This window comes from Drosophila biarmipes, unplaced genomic scaffold (genome assembly GCF_025231255.1).
Source record: "Drosophila biarmipes strain raj3 unplaced genomic scaffold, RU_DBia_V1.1 ptg000066l, whole genome shotgun sequence".
Lineage (NCBI taxonomy): Eukaryota > Metazoa > Arthropoda > Insecta > Diptera > Drosophilidae > Drosophila > Drosophila biarmipes.
This window is the reverse complement of record NW_026114559.1, coordinates 90,001-100,000: the sequence shown is the minus strand read 5'-3', so window position 1 is coordinate 100,000 and position 10,000 is coordinate 90,001. Positions and strand designations below refer to the sequence as shown.

The window sequence follows — 10,000 nt, the reverse complement described above, 5'->3', positions numbered from 1 at the left end:
GTCCATGCTGTTATGTACTTTAATTAATTTTATAGTGCTGCTTGGACTACATATGGTTGAGGGTTGTAAGACTATGCTAATTAAGTTGCTTATACAAATTTTATAATGAAATTTTATAAGCATATGGTATATTATTGGATAATAATAATTTAATTATTTTATTCATAATATTAAAAAATATATGAAAAACATTATCTCACATTAGTAAATAATTTGAATGTGAAAAACGAAGAGAAATATTTTCTTTTTCAATCAAATGATACTGAGAAATGTCTAGCATAAAAATTTATCTAGAATTGTCTCTTATTAATGATTAGAAAATAGAAAACCGTTGACAATATTATTGTTCTTCGTTGATTCGTTAAATCAAACAAATGCCATTTATATACAGATATTATTAATATAACGAATTTAATAAAATGTTTTATCATTATATATAAAGAATTAATTGCATATAAAAGTTATACACAACCTCAACTCATATGGGACTACCCCCTGAATTTAAGCATATTAATTAGGGGAGGAAAAGAAACTAACAAGGATTTTCTTAGTAGCGGCGAGCGAAAAGAAATCAGTTCAGCACTAAGTCACTTTGTCTATATGGCAAATGTGAGATGCAGTGTATGGAGCGTCAATATTCTAGTATGAGAAATTAACGATTTAAGTCCTTCTTAAATGAGGCCATTTACCCATAGAGGGTGCCAGGCCCGTATAACGTTAATGATTACTAGATGATGTTTCCAAAGAGTCGTGTTGCTTGATAGTGCAGCACTAAGTGGGTGGTAAACTCCATCTAAAACTAAATATAACCATGAGACCGATAGTAAACAAGTACCGTGAGGGAAAGTTGAAAAGAACTCTGAATAGAGAGTTAAACAGTACGTGAAACTGCTTAGAGGTTAAGCCCGATGAACCTGAATATCCGTTATGGAAAATTCATCATTAGAATTGTAATATTTAAACAATATTATGATAATAGTGTGCATTTTTTCCATATAAGGACATTGTAATCTATTAGCATACCAAATTTATCATAAAATATAACTTATAGTTTATTCAAATTAATTTGCTTGCATTTTAACACAGAATAAATGTTATTAATTTGATAAAGTGCTGATAGATTTATATGAATACAGTGCGTTAATTTTTCGGAATTATATAATGGCATAATTATCATTGATTTTTGTGTTTATTATATGCACTTGTAGGATTAACAATGCGAAAGATTCAGGATACCTTCGGGACCCGTCTTGAAACACGGACCAAGGAGTCTAACATATGTGCAAGTTATTGGGATATAAACCTAATAGCGTAATTAACTTGACTAATAATGGGATTAGTTTTTTAACTATTTATAGCTAATTAACACAATCCCGGGGCGTTCTATATAGTTATGTATAATGATATTTATATTATTTATGCCTCTAACTGGAACGTACCTTGAGCATATATGCTGTGACCCGAAAGATGGTGAACTATACTTGATCAGGTTGAAGTCAGGGGAAACCCTGATGGAAGACCGAAACAGTTCTGACGTGCAAATCGATTGTCAGAATTGAGTATAGGGGCGAAAGACCAATCGAACCATCTAGTAGCTGGTTCCTTCCGAAGTTTCCCTCAGGATAGCTGGTGCATTTTAATATTATATAAAATAATCTTATCTGGTAAAGCGAATGATTAGAGGCCTTAGGGTCGAAACGATCTTAACCTATTCTCAAACTTTAAATGGGTAAGAACCTTAACTTTCTTGATATGAAGTTCAAGGTTATGATATAATGTGCCCAGTGGGCCACTTTTGGTAAGCAGAACTGGCGCTGTGGGATGAACCAAACGTAATGTTACGGTGCCCAAATTAACAACTCATGCAGATACCATGAAAGGCGTTGGTTGCTTAAAACAGCAGGACGGTGATCATGGAAGTCGAAATCCGCTAAGGAGTGTGTAACAACTCACCTGCCGAAGCAACTAGCCCTTAAAATGGATGGCGCTTAAGTTGTATACCTATACATTACCGCTAAAGTAGATGATTTATATTACTTGTAATATAAATTTTGAAACTTTAGTGAGTAGGAAGGTACAATGGTATGCGTAGAAGTGTTTGGCGTAAGCCTGCATGGAGCTGCCATTGGTACAGATCTTGGTGGTAGTAGCAAATAATCGAATGAGACCTTGGAGGACTGAAGTGGAGAAGGGTTTCGTGTGAACAGTGGTTGATCACGAGTTAGTCGGTCCTAAGTTCAAGGCGAAAGCCGAAAATTTTCAAGTAAAATACAAATGCCAAACAAATATATATATTATATAAAATCTAGCTAAATTAATATACTTGAATAATTTTGAACGAAAGGGAATACGGTTCCAATTCCGTAACCTGTTGAGTATCCGTTTGTTATTAAATATGGGCCTCGTGCTCATCCTGGCAACAGGAACGACCATAAAGAAGCCGTCGAGAGATATCGGAAGAGTTTTCTTTTCTGTTTTATAGCCGTACTACCATGGAAGTCTTTCGCAGAGAGATATGGTAGATGGGCTAGAAGAGCATGACATATACTGTTGTGTCGATATTTTCTCCTCGGACCTTGAAAATTTATGGTGGGGACACGCAAACTTCTCAACAGGCCGTACCAATATCCGCAGCTGGTCTCCAAGGTGAAGAGTCTCTAGTCGATAGAATAATGTAGGTAAGGGAAGTCGGCAAATTAGATCCGTAACTTCGGGATAAGGATTGGCTCTGAAGATTGAGATAGTCGGGCTTGATTGGGAAACAATAACATGGTTTATGTGCTCGTTCTGGGTAAATAGAGTTTCTAGCATTTATGTTAGTTACTTGTTCCCCGGATAGTTTAGTTACGTAGCCAATTGTGGAACTTTCTTGCTAAAATTTTTAAGAATACTAATTGGGTTAAACCAATTAGTTCTTATTAATTATAACGATTATCAATTAACAATCAATTCAGAACTGGCACGGACTTGGGGAATCCGACTGTCTAATTAAAACAAAGCATTGTGATGGCCCTAGCGGGTGTTGACACAATGTGATTTCTGCCCAGTGCTCTGAATGTCAAAGTGAAGAAATTCAAGTAAGCGCGGGTCAACGGCGGGAGTAACTATGACTCTCTTAAGGTAGCCAAATGCCTCGTCATCTAATTAGTGACGCGCATGAATGGATTAACGAGATTCCTACTGTCCCTATCTACTATCTAGCGAAACCACAGCCAAGGGAACGGGCTTGGAATAATTAGCGGGGAAAGAAGACCCTTTTGAGCTTGACTCTAATCTGGCAGTGTAAGGAGACATAAGAGGTGTAGAATAAGTGGGAGATATTAGACCTCGGTTTGGTATCGCCAATGAAATACCACTACTCTTATTGTTTCCTTACTTACTTGATTAAATGGAACGTGTATCATTTCCTAGCCATTATACGGATATATTTATTATATCTTATGGTATTGGGTTTTGATGCAAGCTTCTTGATCAAAGTATCACGAGTTTGTTATATAATCGCAAACAAATTCTTTAATAAAACGGTGCATTTATGTATTTTTGATTTGAAAATTTGGTATAACTCCAATTACTCAGGTATGATCCAATTCAAGGACATTGCCAGGTAGGGAGTTTGACTGGGGCGGTACATCTCTCAAATAATAACGGAGGTGTCCCAAGGCCAGCTCAGTGCGGACAGAAACCACACATAGAGCAAAAGGGCAAATGCTGACTTGATCTCGGTGTTCAGTACACACAGGGACAGCAAAAGCTCGGCCTATCGATCCTTTTGGTTTAAAGAGTTTTTAACAAGAGGTGTCAGAAAAGTTACCATAGGGATAACTGGCTTGTGGCGGCCAAGCGTTCATAGCGACGTCGCTTTTTGATCCTTCGATGTCGGCTCTTCCTATCATTGTGAAGCAAAATTCACCAAGCGTTGGATTGTTCACCCATGCAAGGGAACGTGAGCTGGGTTTAGACCGTCGTGAGACAGGTTAGTTTTACCCTACTAATGACAAAACGTTGTTGCGACAGCATTCCTGCGTAGTACGAGAGGAACCGCAGGTACGGACCAATGGCACAATACTTGTTCGAGCGAACAGTGGTATGACGCTACGTCCGTTGGATTATGCCTGAACGCCTCTAAGGTCGTATCCGTGCTGGACTGCAATGATAAATAAGGGGCAATTTGCATTGTATGGCTTCTAAACCATTTAAAGTTTATAATTTACTTTTTAAACGACAATGGATGTGATGCCAATGTAATTTGTAACATAGTAAATTGGGAGGATCTTTGATCACCTGATGCCGCGCTAGTTACATATAAAAGCATTATTTAATACAATGACAAAGCCTAGAATCAATTGTAAACGACTTTTGTAACAGGCAAGGTGTTGTAAGTGGTTGAGCAGCTGCCATACTGCGATCCACTGAAGCTTATCCTTTGCTTGATGATTCGATAATAAAATTGCATAATTTATTTGTTGTGTTGAACTTCTTATATAAAGTTCAACCAACAATCTATTTGTATGCATTGATTGTTTGCTTGGCTTTGTGGCGAATTTTTAATCCTTTATATATTACATTCCTAAGGTCTAGATTTTCAAGTAAGAGACCAATTTGATTAACATATCAATATAAGTACAACTCGACCATCTAATAATAACAATATGAATCGTCATCTTATTAGTGACGCGAAGATTGGCAAACATATAATATAAAAATATTCCTAAGGTCTAGATTTTCAAGTAAGAGACCAATTTGATTAACATATCAATATAAGTACAACTCGACCATCTAATAATAACAATATGAATCGTCATCTTATTAGTGACGCGAAGATTGGCAAACATATAATATAAAAATATTCCTAAGGTCTAGATTTTCAAGTAAGAGACCAATTTGATTAACATATCAATATAAGTACAACTCGACCATCTAATAATAACAATATGAATCGTCATCTTATTAGTGACGCGAAGATTGGCAAACATATAATATAAAAATATTCCTAAGGTCTAGATTTTCAAGTAAGAGACCAATTTGATTAACATATCAATATAAGTACAACTCGACCATCTAATAATAACAATATGAATCGTCATCTTATTAGTGACGCGAAGATTGGCAAACATATAATATAAAAATATTCCTAAGGTCTAGATTTTCAAGTAAGAGACCAATTTGATTAACATATCAATATAAGTACAACTCGACCATCTAATAATAACAATATGAATCGTCATCTTATTAGTGACGCGAAGATTGGCAAACATATAATATAAAAATATTCCTAAGGTCTAGATTTTCAAGTAAGAGACCAATTTGATTAACATATCAATATAAGTACAACTCGACCATCTAATAATAATATGAATCGTCATCTTATTAGTGACGCGAAGATTGGCAAACATATAATATAAAAATATTCCTAAGGTCTAGATTTTCAAGTAAGAGACCAATTTGATTAACATATCAATATAAGTACAACTCGACCATCTAATAATAACAATATGAATCGTCATCTTATTAGTGACGCGAAGATTGGCAAACATATAATATAAAAATATTCCTAAGGTCTAGATTTTCAAGTAAGAGACCAATTTGATTAACATATCAATATAAGTACAACTCGACCATCTAATAATAACAATATGAATCGTCATCTTATTAGTGACGCGAAGATTGGCAAACATATAATATAAAAATATTCCTAAGGTCTAGATTTTCAAGTAAGAGACCAATTTGATTAACATATCAATATAAGTACAACTCGACCATCTAATAATAACAATATGAATCGTCATCTTATTAGTGACGCGAAGATTGGCAAACATATAATATAAAAATATTCCTAAGGTCTAGATTTTCAAGTAAGAGACCAATTTGATTAACATATCAATATAAGTACAACTCGACCATCTAATAATAACAATATGAATCGTCATCTTATTAGTGACGCGAAGATTGGCAAACATATAATATAAAAATATTCCTAAGGTCTAGATTTTCAAGTAAGAGACCAATTTGATTAACATATCAATATAAGTACAACTCGACCATCTAATAATAACAATATGAATCGTCATCTTATTACTGACGCGAAGATTGGCAAACATATAATATACAAATATTCCTAAGGTCTAGATTTTCAAGTAAGAGACCAATTTGATTAACATATCAATATAAGTACAACTCGACCATCTAATAATAACAATATGAATCGTCATCTTATTAGTGACGCGAAGATTGGCAAACATATAATATAAAAATATTCCTAAGGTCTAGATTTTCAAGTAAGAGACCAATTTGATTAACATATCAATATAAGTACAACTCGACCATCTAATAATAACAATATGAATCGTCATCTTTTTAGTGACGCGAAGATTGGCAAACATATAATATAAAAATATTCCTAAGGTCTAGAATCTTAAGCAATAGACCAATTCAACTAAGAGTTGACATATAAAAATATGTTCCTTTTAATGTTAGCAAAATTTTATCGTCACATACTGTTAGTGACGCGAACGTTTTTTTCTCCATGTTTATATGAATGTTTATTCAAAGGTAGAAAGGCAGGATCGTTATTTTATAAGTGAAGCGATAAAAAAATATTATGCAATAGGACATCTATTTATAAATATTTTTAAGTCTTAGAAATTCAAGTAAAGAGATTCAAGAAATTCATTCAACTTAGAGCGCACATATAATTAAAACTATTCCTGAGGTTTAGAAACCAAATTAAATAAAGAGGACATATAAACGTATGTGGTATTTTGATGGTAGTAAAAATGTATCGCGATATTATTAGTGACGCGACCAATTTTTATACTCTTTGCTCCATGTGCAAATATATCTAGTGTTTAGATAGTCAATTAAAAATGACAATTTTAACTAAAAGACTTAAAAAAGTGTTTGTCAAACTTATAATTTTGTCAATACTATATAAAACGCCAATCATATCCTTATAAAAGTAAATACGGTATATGGTTATAAATACAAAACCATATATAAATAAAAAAATGAAATCGTATGTATATGGCTTATAGGTATAATACCTATAAGGCATAATAATGTATAATATTAGCAAATATACATATAAAAGTGCATAAATTGTATAGATATGGCATAAAGAAGGCATTTATGAGAATAGCTAGTAGAATTTGCCCATACACTACTAGCGAAATGAGATATTTATACCTAGTGAGGGCGGCACTAGTACTATAAATTGTGGCAAAATAAATCTTATGCAAATGCATAGGATTTTGTCAATACCGTACAAAAAACTAAGTAAAACGTATGGATATTGAAAAATAAATGGATTATATTCATAAAATACGAATATTTCTTGCATTCTCTTGTTATACGAGAGAATATCATACGGAGCGGGCAGCCCCTAGTATAGTAAGCAGTCGAATGGGAGACAGCGTGTCCAAAAACACCTATAGGGAGGTGGTCGTTGGCGGACCTCTCCTCGTATTGGTCAAACTTATGATTTTGTCAATACTATATAAAACGCCAATCATATCCATATAAAAGTGAATACAGTATATGGATATGAATAAAAAACCATACATAAATAAAAAAAAATATGTATAAAAAATTATACATATATTTATATTAAGCAATCGTATGGATGTGGCTTATAGGTATAATACCTATAAGGCATAATAATGTATAATATAGCAAATATACATATAAAAGTGCATGAATTGTATAGATATGGCATATAAGTGACATATTTATGAGAATAGCTAGTAGAATTTGCCCATACACTACTAGCGAAATGAGATATTTATACCTAGTGAGGGCGGCACTAGTACTATAAATTGTGGCAAAATAAATCTTATGCAAATGCATAGGATTTTGTCAATACCGTACAAAAAACTAAGTAAAACGTATGGATATTGAAAAATAAATGGATTATATTCATAAAATACGAATATTTCTTGCATTCTCTTGTTATATGAGAGAATATCATACGGAGCGGGTAGCCCCTAGTATAGTAAGCAGTCGAATGGGAGACAGCGTGTCCAAAAACACCTATAGGGAGGTGGTCGTTGGCGGACCTCTCCTCGTATTGGTCAAACTTATGATTTTGTCAATACTATATAAAACGCCAATCATATCCATATAAAAGTGAATACAGTATATGGATATGAATAAAAAACCATACATAAATAAAAAAAAATATGTATAAAAAATTATACATATATTTATATTAAGCAATCGTATGGATGTGGCTTATAGGTATAATACCTATAAGGCATAATAATGTATAATATAGCAAATATACATATAAAAGTGCATGAATTGTATAGATATGGCATATAAGTGACATATTTATGAGAATAGCTAGTAGAATTTGCCCATACACTACTAGCGAAATGAGATATTTATACCTAGTGAGGGCGGCACTAGTACTATAAATTGTGGCAAAATAAATCTTATGCAAATGCATAGGATTTTGTCAATACCGTACAAAAAACTAAGTAAAACGTATGGATATTGAAAAATAAATGGATTATATTCATAAAATACGAATATTTCTTGCATTCTCTTGTTATATGAGAGAATATCATACGGAGCGGGTAGCCCCTAGTATAGTAAGCAGTCGAATGGGAGACAGCGTGTCCAAAAACACCTATAGGGAGGTGGTCGTTGGCGGACCTCTCCTCGTATTGGTCAAACTTATGATTTTGTCAATACTATATAAAACGCCAATCATATCCATATAAAATTGAATACAGTATATGGATATGAATAAAAAACCATACAAAAATAAAAAAAAAATATGTATAAAAAATTATACATATATTTATATTAAGCAATCGTATGGATGTGGCTTATAGGTATAATACCTATAAGGCATAATAATGTATAATATAGCAAATATACATATAAAAGTGCATGAATTGTATAGATATGGCATATAAGTGACATATTTATGAGAATAGCTAGTAGAATTTCCCCATACACTACTAGCGAAATGAGATATTTATACCTAGTGAGGGCGGCACTAGTACTATAAATTGTGGCAAAATAAATATTATGCAAATGCATAGGATTTTGTCAATACCGTACAAAAAACTAAGTAAAACGTATGGATATTGAAAAATAAATGGATTATATTCATAAAATACGAATATTTCTTGCATTCTCTTGTTATATGAGAGAATATCATACGGAGCGGGTAGCCCCTAGTATAGTAAGCAGTCGAATGGGAGACAGCGTGTCCAAAAACACCTATAGGGAGGTGGTCGTTGGCGGACCTCTCCTCGTATTGGTCAAACTTATGATTTTGTCAATACTATATAAAACGCCAATCATATCCATATAAAAGTGAATACAGTATATGGATATGAATAAAAAACCATACATAAATAAAAAAAAAATATGTATAAAAAATTATACATATATTTATATTAAGCAATCGTATGGATGTGGCTTATAGGTATAATACCTATAAGGCATAATAATGTATAATATAGCAAATATACATATAAAAGTGCATGAATTGTATAGATATGGCATATAAGTGACATATTTATGAGAATAGCTAGTAGAATTTGCCCATACACTACTAGCGAAATGAGATATTTATACCTAGTGAGGGCGGCACTAGTACTATAAATTGTGGCAAAATAAATCTTATGCAAATGCATAGGATTTTGTCAATACCATACATAAACCGTATGGATATTGAGAAGTTAATAGATTACATCTATAATATGAGAAGTATTTTAGTATTCTTATTAAATAAGAGAATACTATAAGGGTGAGTGGCAAAGAGAATTGAATATACCCGAATGGGAGACAGCGTGTCCAAAAACTACTATAGGTGGTGTGGCAAATATGAGGAAGGCAATATATCCATATAATGAAAATAAAAGTGCGTTTTCTTATTATATAAGAGAACACTATATGGGTGAGTGGCAAAGTAAATTGAATATACCCGAATGGGAGACAGCGTGTCCAAAAACTACTATAGGTGGTGTGGCAAATATGAGGAAGGCAA

At 33.1% G+C, this 10,000-nt stretch overlaps 2 non-coding genes across 2 annotated transcripts in view; both read left to right on the top strand.

Moving 5' to 3' along the window:
- The window catches only part of LOC127012378 (5.8S ribosomal RNA), a 179-nt gene extending 113 nt beyond the window's left edge, over positions 1-66 (top strand). The window contains exon 1 of the ribosomal RNA XR_007765874.1: positions 1-66. This exon is cut by the window's left edge and continues 113 nt beyond it. This is a non-coding gene — a ribosomal RNA (5.8S ribosomal RNA).
- A 402-nt stretch (positions 67-468) lies between these two features.
- LOC127012391 (large subunit ribosomal RNA) lies at positions 469-4,439 on the top strand. Its single transcript, XR_007765887.1, has one exon. It is a non-coding gene; the product is annotated as a large subunit ribosomal RNA (ribosomal RNA).
- The last annotated feature ends 5,561 nt before the right edge of the window (positions 4,440-10,000 follow it).